This window comes from Lepidothrix coronata, unplaced genomic scaffold (genome assembly GCF_001604755.1).
Source record: "Lepidothrix coronata isolate B3197 unplaced genomic scaffold, Lepidothrix_coronata-1.0 Scaffold75, whole genome shotgun sequence".
NCBI classification, from domain to species: Eukaryota; Metazoa; Chordata; class Aves; order Passeriformes; family Pipridae; genus Lepidothrix; species Lepidothrix coronata.
Window position 1 is genome coordinate 4,925,366 of NW_016690255.1, and position 17,617 is coordinate 4,942,982.

The window sequence follows — 17,617 nt, forward strand, 5'->3', positions numbered from 1 at the left end:
TCTTTTTTGTTTTTTAATATAGAAATTCTTGGTCTTTTTCTGTAGTATAACATAGAGAAAGACAAGACAGTTTTGCCACCTCACAAATTATAACAATGTCTAACACTCTATAGTGCCTTAGGGCTCTTTCTTCAAGCAACTAATTTATGCAATTGCATATTGGAAATACTTAATTCCTTTTATAATGACTGACAAGCTGTGGATTTTATTCTGTCAAAGGTATTATAAAATCCTATGCTCTGCAATGCAAATAAGGAAATTTTGATACTAGCAATACTTTATACATATATTTCGAAATAAAAATTACCCAAGAAAAGAGAGTTTTGAGATTTAAAAAAGGGGGTTATTTGCCCATTTATTGCTGTCAATACTATACTGGATAAATGGATGTCAACTCTTTCAAATCAGTGGTGGCAAGGAATTTGAGAGAAAATATACCCAGAAAACTGTGACTTCAAATTAAGGACCTAAACATTGATGGAGAGATGTCTGTTTAAATATCTTCTCACGGCTAGGCTTTGCGAACGAAGATTTGGGAAGGTAGACATGTCCTGTTTCAAAAGGCACAGCAGAAAGACTCCTTAGATAGTGTATTCAAATATCTTCTACATCTACACTAATAACAGATAAAAATTCCCACCAAAGAAGAACATGTTTGTGACCACAATACTTGAGCATGGTTTTGCATCAGGGAAAAAAGAGAACAAAACAAAACAGCTTTTGTGAATAGTGAATCTATCATATATATATGTATAATTAGCATTTTGGATGAGGTTTTAGATCTCTCTCTAAAACTCTGAAGATTTTCTGGTAGATAGACAAAACAAAATAAAACATAATTTGAATTCAGCTATTTTAAGATAGAGGATAGTATTCATATCATCTGTGACTGCCCAACTTGACGTTCAATATAGAAAAGCAGAAGCTTCACATTTGCTTTGGATTATGCTTGTTGAGATCATGAACAATAATGGAAAGCAACAGAAGACAATGAAATTGAGACCCAAACAATTATTAGGAGGACCAAAACACTACAAAGAGATTAAGGCTCTATATTCCACTGTATGTGATTCTCACTTAGCTACAAAAAGTCTTATAGATCTGTTTTTCCAGGTGAAAAGCTCTTGGGTAGGATTTGAAACAATTCACTTTAGTGAGTAGATGGGCAAAATATATATTTACATACTTTCCCCATATTATCAGCTATATACAGGAATTTGATAAAAGTTCAAAAGTGCTTTTAGTTTGACCAAAAGTTAACATTAAATAGATTAAGTAAGAAAACATATTATTAAAAACAAGGAAAAAATAATTTTTAAAATAATTTTAAAAAAATTGCACTTCAGACATAAAACTTTCTAATTTCACAAAAATTATCTTTCAGAAATTGCCAATATTTAAAAGTAAAAATGTCAAAAAATAATAAAATTTTCATCCTTCTTTTTCTAAAATAAGTGTTACATTCTAGATCAGGTCAGTGAAATAATGCAATCAACTTAAATAGAATTTTCCAGTGTGATGAGAGAATCAAAAAGCATTTAGCTATACAGCTGTAACACCCAAGAAAGACCTGATTCTTGACATTAAAATGTATTCAGGACAGGCCTGTTGAACACATTCATTAAGAACAGATATAGCAAACATTTAAATTACTTTTCATCAAAAATCAATTGCAACATTAGGATATGACATGAAATGTTTATGAGTTGTGGAAGACAACCAGCCAGAATCAGTTCGCATATTTATTGGACAATTAAAACTTCCAGTATAAGTTAAGCTCACTCTCAAAAATGTTTGCATGACACAACTGAATTAGATTTGGGCTTCACAACAGGGTAGGTTATTCCTTATGAACCACCTTACAATGTTGCCCATACTACTTAAAGATTTCAGTAAAGCAAAGTTTGTAATAATTTAATCTATTTCTAAAATTACCTCAACAGTTCAAACAGAGTTTAGCTCAGGATGAAGGATGTTTTTTCACTGAGGAGATATTTAAATGTAGAAAGAGGTGAACAGAGCCAGACAGTCATATCCTCCTGGAGGCGTCATGAAGAGAACTTGTCACAGTGGTTGTAGCCAAGACCGTAAATGCTACCACTATCTCTGCCCAGTTTTGCTCTCAGTTTTCAAACACAAAAAACCAAAAAGCTAAATATAATCCTGTTGGAATAGTATAATTTAACCACTTTGTTTATAATCTTAGAAATATAGATAAAGGGTGGGGAAGTGGGAACACAGCCCCCTCTCTGGGGCTCTCAAACATCTTCCCTTTTAGGCCAAATAGAATTCAGGGAAAAGGTTAATGGCCAAGATATAAACCTTTCAACTACTACATTGATTCAAAAACTCCTCACAGTGCTACCTAATGAAACACAGGTCAACCTGCCAAGCATGTCACGTGATCTGTTAGGCAAGAGTATCCCACAGTCTCATCACCACACTCTCTCCCCTGCCTTTTCCCTGTGGTCATAGCAACAACTGGGATAAACCAGTTTCTGCAAGCACCTACTCAGCCCTTCCCAGCTCTGCAAGAGAGCACTTCTGCTACATGCTCACTGACACGTATTCCTGAGTGCTCCACATTCCAGACATTTAAGCCAGTAGAACCTTTTTCTCATGTCTGAAAGTTTAAAGCATTTGCTTCAATTTTCTTCTTAAGCAATATGAAGCAATTGAAGTCATATTGTTAAGTAGTGCCAGCTCATGCAAGTGTTGGAACTGGAAGAGTTGTCCAGTCAGAAGATCAGATATCAGAAACTTCAGTGTTTTCATAATTTACAAAGAGTTTGTCAAAACCCAGATTTTCCTTATTTTACATTAAAGAGACATTGCAATTTTGAGACATGAATAAGATTAGGTCTAAGACTACATTAGGAAGCTTCAATAGAAGAACCTGTACTGCCTACTGCAGCAAAACAATTTATCCACTATAGATCATATCACTAGTGGCACATCTCTCTCTGCAATTTTATTATACATGTCTAATTGAGTTTATAACTTGGTCAAAAGCATTTCCTCTGAGCTGAAATTTGGTGTAAAAATCAAGAATAATAAAAGCACTAGTTTATTTTTGTACATTTATTTCTAATAGTCAACTGAACCAAACTTGTAGTTTGGAGGATAGGATTTCTTAGATGATGAAAAAGTTAAGAGATATGAAGTTCTCAAACTAGAACTGGAAAAGTTAAGAAGAAGCTGGGAGAATTTGAGATGGGGAGTTTTGTTAGAATTGACTTTTCCATCCCTAGACCATATAAATCCTGTTGATCAATGCTGAAAAGACAATCTGACAGGTTTGAGAACACATTAAAAACTCACCTTTCATTTGCCTGCTCTGACTATGTCAATGAGCTATCACCTCACAGTGAAATTTATACATCCTAAAGATAGCTATTTTCTTTTTTTTATGGTAAGAAAATGGAAATGGATTTGAAGGTTTAAGCAGTTTTAAATGATAACTAGAATTATTTTTCAATTTAGCATCTTATCACAGCTAAGGAGTGTATAAATAGATTTATTTTAAATTACTTCATAGAAGATTAAGAAGAAGTACTTGTATGAATTCGTTTGCTGTTCTGCATTGTCAGAACAAAAAAGGTAGTCCTAGCATTAACGACTTTGAGAGACATTACTTAGTAACTAACAGTAGCACTGAGTTTATTTGCAAATTTTAAAAAATTTAGGAGAAAATATTTGGGTTTACTCCATTTGTGAAGTTCATGGTCTGCCTGCAGTTTGGTTTTATGCACTAATTAAACAAATATAACAATTTAATTGGAAGGAAAAAACTGTTTATAATTTGTTTTCAACCAATATAGTCTAGAAATTCCATATGAAGGAAGAGATTCTGCATAGTTATTATAGTAGCATTCTAAGAGGCTCGACTCTTAGATTGTCCAGGATAATTCAATGCATAAGTCCTGGTATCAAAGGTTTTCTGAGAAGCACTTTGATGGACTGTGTCTCATGGGTCTCCTGGATCTGCATTTTTTCCTCCCTTGGACTCAAGGCAGTGGTCAGAGGAGTTCGCCTTTGTGCAAAAATAATTTCTCCTCCCTACTTGCACCTCTTCTCCTAAAGCAATATTTCTGTGTCTGTCAACTTGTCAGACTCTTGCTGCATCAGGACAAAGCTAATGTTTCAACTTCAAGGTATCTCACCGTACCTTTTAGCTTCCCTTCACAGTTTAGGAAGAGATATATCCTGAATGTAGCTGCCAGTATCAGTAACACCCATTAGATATTATATTTCATGTCACAAGAAATGATTGCAAAGGGTTTTGCTCTGCTTCACTTGCTCTGAATTCTGAATGACCTACATCCCTTTTTCCCAACCATCAGAAAAGAGGCAGTCTTAATGAGAAAAGGCCATTTTGTAATCTTTTTTTCCTTGTTCTTGCAGAATACATTCCATAAATGTGATCTTCTAAACATCTACTGTGTGACCATGAATGCTTGATCTACATGCTTGTGAGTCTAGTAGCTGCCAAATTTACCCGTGTGTGTAGTCGTGGGTGCTAGTTCTACCTGCAGTGTTTTTTATCAAAGGTCAAACAGGCAAATTAAAAGCCTCTGAGATGAAAGGCATGCCAAAGAATGCCATTGTAAATTGTATGCATATACCAGTTGTATCCATTTACCTTAACTCTCACAATACATTTTGGACACAGTATTAGATATCAAAAATTGTAAGTTACCCATAGGCAGAATGTGAAGGATAATTCAACAGATTCAATATGATATCTTTGGTTAGTTGAAGGTTTCTGGATAACTCAGTCTATCAAATACTGTAAGCAATGCTGGACAGTATATCAAAGCAAAATTCTATCTAGGTCCAGGATGCCTAAAAATTATAGACACATTAATTTTCAGATTTTCAGTTTCTAAGACGATTGTTATATTTACCACACAAAATATATAACTAGGGAATACAGTAGGTACTCTGTTGTGCTAGCTGCTGTAGAAACAGAAATCAAATGTACTCTTGGTTCCAAATAGATTGCAATCTAAGCATGTTCACACACTATACATTTGTGAAATAATAAAAATATACAATATGTATGGTTACCAGCCCATAATTAGAGTTCATAGTCTCTAAAAATATAGCTTAAAATATTTATTTTTAGAAAACAAATACAAAATAAAACCTGGTATTTTGCATTTGCTGCAATCTTATTTCTGTTTCTACTTTCATACTTTTTAAAATATACAATGTATCAGTTTACAATTGAACTGTGTATTGCAATAATCTCAGTAAGGAGGCGTTGAGAGTCTGGTTTTGACTGAAAACTGTCTTTGCACTTTGGTTCAAAAAACTGGCAAAAGAGCACTTTGTTTAAGCGTTGTCTCTGACACGTCTACATATATCATTTGCAATGTTTCTTGTCTAATATGGGACCTACATTTTCAAAAGTTTTTATGAAATAGCATAAAGCATATCACTGTAGTATAATTGTTACTGTCATGCATTTGAAGAACTAATAAAAGTCTGAAGTTTCATAGCAACTTTTCCTCTTATTAATCCCTCAGTTTTGTAGCCTTTACTTCAGGTTTTCCTCCTCGTATAAAGGTATCAGACATCTCATAGTTTGCATTTTATAGGCAAAGATTTGTTCCTACTAAAAGCTCGTGGTACATCAGCTGCTTAATTTAGGCACAATATATCACAGGTCAAAAAATATGGCAAGTAGTAAGGAAAGGATGCTGAAAATGACAGGCAGCTTTTTTTTTACAGTTGCAGAAATAAACTGGTCATCTAGCCAGTGAAGGCACCCATCTTCCTGTCAGCCTGAGAATATCATAGGCCTTTGTTAGCAGATGTTTGCTGACTGAAACATAGATCCTCTAGAGTCTTATCAGGAAAGCAAATAATTCAAACAATTCATTGCACTTAGTGTTAGCTTTTTAGCTTTCTAAGTCTAAAAACAAGTCTCTTGTAAATTGTAGAAGTATATTTCTGTATCAGCATCTACAAAATCTCACTGTAAAGAATTATTTTGCAATCTCTGTTCATGATCTTACTTGTAACTGGTGTACCAGCACTGACTCCATGAAAATATTTCCTCTCAATATCTGCATTAGAAACAAAATTGTTAAATTAGTGTAATAAGCATGAAGCTATTTCAAATACAGAAATGCTCTTTGTTCTTATGGTAGAACTCAAATTCTTACTTATTATGTGCTGAACAGTTATATGAATTTAGTGGTCATTAAGTCTCTTATTAGAGACCTGAAATACATTTGTACCATCTTCCAACTTATTGATGGATAATAGCAATGAAAGGGTTGCGATACAGCTTTGCTTCCAGTATTACGGTGGGAAGTGTATTAAAACACCTTATATTCCCATCTACTTGCATTTACTCAACAACAACAAAAAGAGTGGCTTCTTAGAATAAATCACTCTTATTCCATTGATTTTGATTCAGCTGTCAGTTTACAAGCACTGAATTTTGGGTCCAGTTTATTAATAGTTCTGATGAAGTGAATTCTTCTTCTACTTAATTATGATCTGAAAAAAAACCCCGTAACTTTTCCTTTTTGTTGAAGGTTACTTTTTTTCTCTTCCTTTCAGACCATTTAAAACATGAAGACAAAATTAAAAAGAGTAACCTAGGCTTTCTTTTTATTAAGGATGTATGGCAAAATAAATTAATAATTAATGCAAGCCCAAAAAAATGTCTATAGCCGTAGAGGGATGCAGAAGCTGGCATTTGAATTTTTTTGTAGAAACCTGTGGCTTAAGACCTCAGCTTGAATACAAATTTTTATTTCTGAAAGTACAGAATTAACAAAACTTAGGCAATATAATTCACTTCAGAAAAATACATAGGGATTGTCAATAACTTGACTGTTTCTCTTTATCCATTCTTATTTGAAAATTAATGAGTTCATGCTGCTGTTTTCCTCTCTCTGTAGTTATTAAATATATAAAAATATAGTACTTCAAAGAGAACACAAATGGATCAAAATCTTTTCATCACAAAAGGAGAAAGATTTGAAAGATGTGTTTTCTGCCTGGGAAAAGCAGGAATACCAATGCAGAGGTGGATTTTCTGATCACTAAACCTTTAAGTAGTTTTGCGGTACTAAGGGAAATATAGCACACCGTGTTAATACATCAGCTGGAGGTAGGCTGTCACCTAGGAGATGCTTCTAGGAATTTTAGAACAAAATCCTGGCCTGAATTTACATCTGTGGAGCCAAATTCCTAAGTGATACATAAAGTTATTTCATATGACACCAGGCAGGGAGAAGAGAGACTGAAGAACTACAAGCCAATTCAATGTAGAAGTCACATAAGCAGAAGACAACTCATGAATCTCTGAAGGTTTGTGCTGTAATACTGGAAAGTCATCAGATGAAGTCATGTGAATGAACTACAAATACATCACTGAGAAAAGAGATGATACTTAACTAGTTTAGCTTCACTATTCACCTTTAGAGAATGCAAAAGTAGATATCATGCTTTTTGATGATCATGTTTACTTGCTTTTGATAGAAATTCAGAATGCACTGTAATTGTACAAAGTGAAACAGTGCTAATTATAAGAACAAACTTAGTTGTTTGTGAATATAACACACTAAAATGAAGAGAGGTGTGAGTTTCTTTCTCTTAATGAAATCTATTTTACTGCTGTGGGAAATATAACAATCAAGGAGTAAGCCTGTGCTTGTACCTAAAGATGAGGCTTTCAATTTTCAAGAGAATTTAGTAACCTCTAACTACTTAAATCTCATTCCAGTTTTGTACTCTTTGCTTCCTTATAAGGCCTTTCTCAGTTTGATTTGGTGAGTTCAAATGAGTGCATGAATTATATTAAAGTAGATGTAAGCCTGATTTCTGCACAATTGTGGAACTACTGAGTAATATAAATGATACCTGTGTTCACATGTTCTTTCTTGCCAAAATCTCAGCATAAATTTCTATTTCACTGTGGTATCTATTCTTTTAAATAAATTTAAAGTTTGAAGAACATATGCTAAGTGATAGAGATATTTATTTTTTTAATAGAAGGAATGTGGCAGTGGGATTTTTTACAAAATAAAAATGAAAAGCATTGGATTTTCAAAAAATATACTTGTGATTGGTAAGCATTAGCAGCTTACTTGAAACAGTATTTTTTGATGTTATGTTTTTGCATCTTACACAACACAGTGTGCAACTATCTATTTCATTTTTGTGAGAGACTGTGATCTTCTCCTATGGTTTCACTGGCATCATTTTGAGCACTGTGAGATGGTAAGTAGCAGTTAGCTCCTTGCACATCTTGCTTCTGAAAAGAAAGTTCACACCTCAGAAATGTTTCTTATGTCAATATGTATTTCTAATACATGGAACTGTACACCAAGAACTAGATTTAAATTGTGAAATTCATGGTGATTAAGTGGATTTCAATAGCAGATCTACTAGCAATAAAAGGAGACATTCAGTTCTACAAAGAAATGTCAGATAATATTAAGAGATTGTTCTATTTATTTGTCCAAGGAGTCAGCAAAACAATTGCTACTGCAACATGTGTGGCATCAGGGACTTCATCAAAATGATGCTGCTTCTGCTGCTAATTTATGCTGAGCAAGGCAATGGAAAGTACTGAAGGTAGAAAAGTGCTGAAGCATCATAAGCATCTTTTGTAATGCAGATGATATTTAAATTCAGAAAAGGAAGAAAAAGGAGGAAAGCCAGCATATTTAGTGCCTTTCAGTGCACTTCAATACTCGAAACTCTCAAGGTAATGAGGCCAAACCCAAAAACTGCCAAATACATGGCGCTGAACAAAACAGAAGAATTGAGTGAAGAAGAATGTTAGGTTCTAGTGAGAAAATTTTGCTTACAACCCATTGCAAGCAAGAAGAAATAAAAAACATTCTCTAGTATTCAACTTGAAACACGAGCTAACAGCATGCAGTTCTACTCTTCAAACTGACACAGTAAAAGAAAAAAGAAATCCATAGATACAGTACATCATCATTCCTAAGTAGCAAAATGCATGTTGAGGGTTCATAGGGGCTAATATCTATACTGCTCTTTCCAATATGAGGAAAATTTTTAGCCATTGCACCTGCTCAGGTTCAACTTAGCGAAAGAACAGAATACAGTTGCCATCAGTGCCACTGAACACAAATTACTTTTGATTCCATATCTACCATTCCTAACACAGAGTGACAACCACATGTTTTGTATTTTCAAGTAAATCTGAATAAATATAAAAATGAACATCATTGTCTTATTGAACTGGTACGGTTCTCTGTAGATCCCATCTGGATATAATGGCAATGCAAAATTGAATAACAGAACTTCTAACATTGTGGAGTATTTCTTATGCATTCAGAAAAGTAATTACCATCAAAGAAAACCACGTGCAAGAGAAAGACGCTGAGAAATGAGCTGTCAATTAATGGATAGTGTAGAGGCCCAGAGAAGCTGACTAATCACGGGGGGTATTGTGGTGGGGCATGCCCAGCCCCTGTCTGGCCACACTGTGATCCAAAAAATGCTCATTAGGCCTTGGCCTTGACAAACTGCATCTAAATTAAGCCCCTCTAGAACTTCTCAGAAATGCTGTCTGTTCCCAGGAACTAATATGTGTCTAATGAGCACCTGTTTTTTAATGAACAGACTTGGAAACTTATTTTTCTTGCCTGAAAAAAAACCAAGTGGAATAATATTTTTGTTACTAAAGCTTCAAAGAAAGATACTGTCTTGAATTGTGGCCAGGATGGAAAATTACTATGACTAAAGCCCACTCCCTTACGACCCTCTAAGCAGCGTTCCAAAATGAGACCCTTTTGAGCTCTTGATTATAAGAGGCTAATGCATATTAAAGCCCACTAGCTAATGAACCTGTAATGAACCTGTTGGTCCAAAGGGATATCCTTTTGAGCTCCCAGTTCCCAGAAGGGGCTAATGTGTATGTCTCAAACCGGATGGCTGTGGAGTCAACCAAGGACTGCTAGTAATAACAAACAAGAATTGATGTAATAACCAAGGGCTATTGGTGTTATTAACACAACATGAGAAAGAACAAGATTTAGCTGGAGAAGAGGGGCAAGGAGGAGATAGGGCAGCACTTTACCATGAGAAAGGACCAAAACACAGTGCAGCACAAGTGCAAGAATGAGTGGCAAAAAGTGGGCATGGACCATAGTGTGAGATTGAGACCACCAAAGATTCCTGAAACCCTCCCACCCATTTCCAGAAAGGCCTGAAAGAATAGACTGCACACGATAACTAATAATAAATAATAATAATAATAATGGCCAGTCTTCGCGAGCGAAGATTTTGGGAAAGGTCATTAACCCTTCGAGCCTGCGCAGTGGATTTTTTTTTTTTTTTTAGGTGAGACACAGTGTGCGCTGAACTGAGCCCACCCTTTAATCCTGAGGTTCATCTGCCGGGGCCGAGCAAGCTTGGACAGTGGCAGTGAGGTCCCCAGAACGTAGGTTTGTTTAGAGTGACCTTCTCTTAGATGGATTGCCTTACAAGGCTGACGAGCTCCATCTGCCCGGGGGGCTGGGAATCGAACCCGGGTCGCAGCGGTGAGAGTCCTGCACCCTAACCACTAGACCACCAGAGGCCCCACACGATAACTAATTTACATAGAAAGCAAGAAACCTGTCTTTGGGGCAGAGAAACTTGTCCATATAAAGGTACCCCCCACAAGCCTGGGTAACATCTCCAGGATCCTGGGCATCTCATTGGCTGGTCTGATATAGTTAGATTGACGCTTATCAGTTGGTGAAGCTGAAACCAGGACTAACATCCCCCTCAGCTGGACTGATGCTGGAACCAGAACTAGTGATCTCTTTTTCCTCTTTTTTTCTCTTTTCCTCTTTCTTTTCCTTTTTTCCCCTCTCTTTCTTTAATTCATTTATCTCTCTAATTTCTTTATTCTTTTCACTCTATCCGTTTATCCAAAATCCACTGCTGTGTGCTTATATAGTAAGTCAGGGACTAACAGACCAATTTCCATGCCAAGTGTGTAATTTACTAATAAAACTTTCTGATTGTTTGCAGACTCTCTGACTTTCATTGTTCCTTTCGACCAACAAGCATTTACAAATTCTAGGTGCTTCCTTCCCCTTAAGGGTGGGTTGTCACAGAGGGTAGGCTAACATGTTAATTATTCTCTGAAGCATAATTTCTCTACTCTTTTCTTTCAGGAGAAGCCCTGTCTTTGGTGTCTAATATTATCTGTCTTATGGGTTCTAATATTGTCTGCTAAGTCTTCTTGCTCACACATCTGCATATAAAATGAATGAAAAGCCACTGGATCACTTCAAACTATTTAAAAAAAGTTAATATGTTGTTCTGCATCGAGTTATTTGTTATTTTGCTAAAAAAGCAACATGGAAGACATCATTCCCACAACTAAGGGTGCTGAAGTAGTTACTGGTCCCTCCTATTCTAGGGATTGTCATAAAAGTTACTCCATCTCAATTTCAATTTGATGAAACTATCTTAAGTGGTAGAAGTGTTTTGGCAGAATCAAGGGCAGAAAAGGTAGAATCAAGTCCAAGTGACCTGGAATACTCAGAGAAATGCTATATTGTAGCTGGCCTTTCTCAGGTATTAGAAAGAAAATGTATGGACCTACGATTTTTTTCCTCAGCCAGAAGTGTATGTAAAATTGCTGATAGTGACATTTGTAGGATAAGTGCATTTGGCAGTGAATTTTGGAAATAGTGTTTCATTAAAGTTTAATGAGCATTATGCAGCAAGACTGAGAATACTACTCTGTGCTAATGTGTCACTGTAAAAATTGTCATGTGCGAGACATCTCCAAGATAATGATGCTGAGAGATAATGTTTCTTTCTGTCTTTCCCTTTTTCCTAAAAATTTGGGGACTAGATAAAGCATTCCCAACTCTGTCCCCCCACCCCTCTTTCAGCAAAATCTTTCATTATGACAGGCAAGGAAAACACATTCATATTCACATTTCTTAAATCTCTTTATCTTATTAAAAATCTCCAATTCTTGCATCACTGAATAAGCAGTCTCTCAATTCTGGGTATTAATGTAGCTGATGCTTGATGTAACTGTAGTGCATTGCATTGTCATTGGAAAAGATTCACGCTACTGAAATACAAAAATGACATCTGCAGGTCTCTTGTGTTTGCTTTAAATTGAACTGGACAATTCTTGAAAATCGATAGAAAGCTATGTTGGGAGTTCTGTATATATTTTTGGCATTTGCTTTATAAGCTTTTGCTATTATTCAGTCAGAGTTAGATTCAAAAGGTAACCTTCCAGCTGCTTTCTTATAACACATTCAGAAAACAAAGTGTTGTCAATCTGTGAGATAATGGTTCATCGCAGCTATTTCAAAAGTAATATAGATTACCAGAAAGTGGAAGCAGCTGTCACGAGGCCTGACCAGATAAATGGTATTCATTTATGCTCCGTACACTGTCTCGTGAAACAACTCAAGAAAGAAATATGGATTCTCTGGTACCTTAAGGTCATATCTATGTTGTTCTCAACAGGCAGGATGTGAGTCTGGATGTAACTTTATATGAATTAAACAATAGACAGCTTAAGACCAGCCTGACTTGTGTGCTGTAGCAGGTGCATAAACTCATTCAACACAGGCCGTGTTGGATAAAAAAAATTATAGTTGGTGAAGTTCTGTTACACAAAGCCTGTGAATTGATGGCTTAGGCATTTGGGGTTTAATAATGTTTTTAATAATTTAATCATGAATATTTAATAGTAATTAGGCTTTAACACTTCATATTTTTTAAAAATTAAACTTTGCAATTTTCAATATTTTCTTACCTCTTATTAAGCATTAATATTTGATTTGTTTAAAAGGCTTTTCCAGTAAGATTTGAAAGCTTTAAACCACATTAACAAGGAGCTTACAGTTTATTCTGTAAAATGTGTATTTTAATAACTGCCAGGTATAGATACTTTATTTCTGTAAGAGATATTAAAATGTCACGTTTTCCTCCAGCAACAGGTACAAGGAAAAGTAGAAGCATTATGAACGAAATCCACTCTGTGAGTCACATCAGAAGTGCTAGTGAGGAGTTTGCTGCGCTTTCCTGCTGCATGGCAAATCAACACCATGTTTGCATATTGTACTTTAGCAGGATGCATATGAAACTCCACACCAAATGAACATATACTAAGGACGTGTACAAAGTATGCTCAAATTGATCACTACTACTCTTCTGACAGTATGATATATCTGAGGTTTTCAGTAAACATTGCTTGGCCTGACTGAAAAGACTGAAGCATGGATAAGACCACCATAGAAATGGTCTCACACAAGAAGGCTTCTGACAGTGTAAAGGAGCTTAGACTTCATTACAGAACATTGTTTTCCCCATTCTGTTGTTTATGAACATCTTCATGAAACAAAGGTAAAACTTTTGAATAGATCAAAGTGGGAGTGATTGGGTTTTATAAGGCTGTAACTGAGAAGATGTTTTTCAGTCTTTCAGGGACAGTGTTGGCAAAAGGAGGAGCTTTATTGTGTACTGAAGCTGGCTGGGGTTATTGAATGGTTAGTCTCTATGACGTTTTTCTGTTCTCCATGTTCTGATTTATTATGAACATGAACTCTGGCAGTCTGTTGCTGTCCTTCTAAAAATACCATTTCTATCAACAAAGTTTTCCTTTCATACCAGTTTACTTAAAGGTTGCAAATAAGTCAGTATACCTGTTTGAATAGCTTCCAAAGCCTAACCAGGATCACATGTTCTTTACATGTACTTACAAGACTGGAGGCAATGCTCTCCACATTTCTGAGCAGCCCTATTCACTCTACAGGAAGCACCGTTCCTGTTGAATTGCAAATCTTGCCTAAATAAGATTCACTTCCATATTTTTTCAGATGCACAGGAAACAGACATATTTCAGGATTTTAGTCTCTTCTGAGACCACAGTAGAATTCTCTAGGGTGTTTGAAGAGATATTTCTGGAAACTTTAAAGAAAATTTTTCATAGATTGCATAGTGATTTAGATCTTGTTGGTGTTATTTCATATCAGAGATAGAAACCAGGGGCCAAGCAAAATTATAAGACCTAGGAACACTTCTGGGGTATCATGAATATGGACACTGCAAAATCCTAGTTATATTTAAAGGACTGATCTACATGAGTGCTATTTCCTTTATACTGGTATGCCTCTAAAGAAAACTTTATCACAAGAGCCACCTTAGAGAAACAGCATGCCATAGCAAGGATCTTGATCAACATGACGATTAACAAGATGATACCAAGATTATACTGTGGTGTGACCCCACACATCAACTTCATTGCTTTTCAACTGATTTCTTAAAGACCCCTCCATACTTTCTAAGATTCAAAGACACGATATACCTGTTTTCCTAATGGTACTCCTGTCCCTTGTTTTGATTCTATAAATTTTAAAATTTTTAAATACCAAATAGATTGATAATGGAATTACAAATCTGGTAGTAACTTGTCATGAATGTGAACATCTAACAGATGGGTTTAGATTCCATATAAATGAACCAGGCACAAAATCTTCTGTATTATATATACCTGATGAGAAGCATTTGTAATATTCTACCTAGAATGCAATATAAGGTTTTCTGATTTACTTGTCATGATCAGTCTACATGAAAATTTAGTTGAGGAAGAATCACCTCAACTACCATCAGATACAATACAGGAAACCGTTCATAGAGGATGTTTAAATTTTTTAATTTTTCTTTATGGAATATGCAAAACATTTTGAAAGTAAGATGAAAAACTATACAGAAGTTATAAGTAGAGTATGAGCTATCTGTTTTTCCAAAGGAACACCAATTATCTGACTAGTGTGCCCAGAATCTGACCAGAGTCCCGGGGTCATTGATAACTCTGTTAGGATGAAAGGCAATATTTGGTGGGAATATGCTAACAAGGAACGAAATTTCTTGGTCGCAGCTAGAATCAGTTTTTGAACCAATGAAAATACTAGAAATGTCTTAGACCAAAGAAAATTTACTTGTTAATAGTTCCTATGTGTGTCAATATAGGATGTTTATTAAGCAAACATTGCAAGACAAGAATATGTATTCATACTACTTCAGTCACTTCAGACAGAAAAAGTGGAACTTCTATCAAAGAAAAGGCACTAGCTCTAATAAATATTTTTTTCAGCTTTACATTAGATGTGGTTTACTTAAACTGAGAGCCTTTAAGTCCTTTAGAGACAGAAAAACATATGTTTGTCTATTAAATGAACAATCTCAATATATATTAGTATAAATCATTCATATATTTCCGTGTTTCATTTTATCCAATATATTTGGAAATGCATACTTCAACATTCTGTGTAACAGGAATTCCCCGTGGATTTCTAGAACAAGTGCTTAATGTAACTGAGAGCAGAAAACAGAATCTCCTCTAGGCACTCTGGATTAAAGGAAACAGCAATGTTTCCCATGGAGGATTTTTAAAATCCAAACTTGAGCGCTTTATTATTATAAAAGAAATGTAATTAACACTTTGTTTTATAATCTTACAACATCTTGAGGACATCAAATGGTCAAAGCTGTGTCGTTACGCCTCTTCTACATATAGTTAATGCTAGATTTGGAGGAACCAAAGGCCCTGATACAAGTGGCCACATGGCCAAGAAAGAGTTTGCTTTACTTCATGTTGCTAAACCTGTGTGTACAGAAGGAGGCAATGCTTAAGGGACTGTCACTGCCCTTGACAGATCTGAGTATAGTAGATGACTTTGAAACCATATCTGTACTTGTATTCAGCTGGAGCTGAGCTAGTAGGGCAGGAAAATAAAACGCCCAAACGAGCAAGTAGAGATGTTGGTTTTTGTTTTTTCTTTTTTCTCTTTTTATCAGAAATGAGGCAAAGGGGAGAGGGATTTTAAATTGTGGATGCTTAAGCATCAGCTTTTTGATAAGGGACCAATTGCAGGATTATAACGTAGTGTAAAGAGATTTGCACCAATCTAAAAACGGCTATAAGTGGGTAGATTTAGGAAAGAACTGAGTTCAAATTGCAGGATGCCTACTCTACCTTTATTCTTGACATTACTAAAGCTGAGAACCTGTTTAAAAAAAAGGCTCATATTTTCTTTAATAAAGACATAAATACACTCTTCTAGATGACACCTGGTATGCTCTTGATCCTGTCAGAAGTCTTCTCACATTTATCATGTGTAGTGTCAGCAGGGTCTTGGACAGAATTTTTGGTGAGAAAGACTTATACCTGTGACCTTGATGCAGTGCTAGCTTTTCTGTTTGATTATTTTTCTTCTTTTTGTGACAGATTTTGAAAGTGTGGAGTAAAAATTTCTGATTAATTCAGTGATCTTTTCTTGCTGAGTTCTGAGCCTTTTTTGACAGGTGAGTGAGTCACTTTACGAAAATCCCAACACTACCTACATGAGTCCTAGTTAACTTTATTTCATCCCTCTATTTCTACTCTACACTAGGTGACTCAGCTTCATTCATTCAGCTGAGATCACAATGAAATTGATTTCTTAATGCATTTGTATCAATAGAATGACCCTATTTAGCACATTGTGTCTGAGCCAAACCGAGTGTTACATAACTAATTTTGGCTTGTCTAATGGTCACTATCAAGAAAAAGGATTATTGTAACTCATGCTGACTGCAATAAAGAAAACCAGAAAACCTGAAAGATTCCTTATCATCTTGATGTAGAGCCAGTGAGCTGTTATGACACCGGAAAACTCAAAGGTTGATCTGAGTTAGAAGTGTAGAGTGCATTCATTCTAAAGACAAAATATTATCACTGGCCTTAAAATTGGAGTGGGGAAGATAAATAAGGGTGGCATGGAGGGATGGTTCAAGGAGAAAGACTTGCTAAGCAGAACATTTTCTTGATGAGCAAACCAACAACCTACAATGGAGCAACTAGAGAATTTCCAGTGAGCTTGTGTTACTGCACTGATATTATCTTATGGCCAAAAACCAGTATAGTGGTTGTGGGAATTCTGTCAGTGTAACTTAGTGTAACCATTTAGCTTGGATGCAGAACTGTTTCAAAATACGCTGCCTGACTTGGGAGAAAAATAAGGGTTACACTGTGGATTTCTGTACCTTATTTTTTAAGAATGCAAAAGTATTGAATGACCACTGGAAGATGTGTTGTCACAAATACTTGTAAAAATTCAAAAGCAAATTTCTACTTCACTAAGTGTTTTAAAAGAGTAGATTAGGGAATTAAGGATTTTGTTTGAGATTGCTATTAAAATTAGTTCACTACAGATTTCATCATATCAATGTACTGCTAAATAATTTGCTATTTTTATGGTCTGATTGACAGGCATTTCCAGAGTAAGAGATGATTGCAGCAGGATTGCAGGATTGCAGTAAAATAAACTAAAACTCCAGATCTGACTATTTGTGGTGTGGATATTTGTATCTGTGGTCTATAGCTTAGGATGTTTATCTTTTATGAATGTGACTTACTTGGAAATTAACTTTTCCTTTAGAGACCAATTTTTGCAAAAGGCTTAAGCAAATAGGGCCTTTATTAATAGTTTCTTTTCTCTGTAATATTCTGCTTTCAATTCAGTAAAATCCCTGTGTGCTTTCAGAACGCTGAAGATTAAGTAACTCTAGTCTTGAAAGTGAATTTTTTTCTGGAACCGTGTTGTATGTT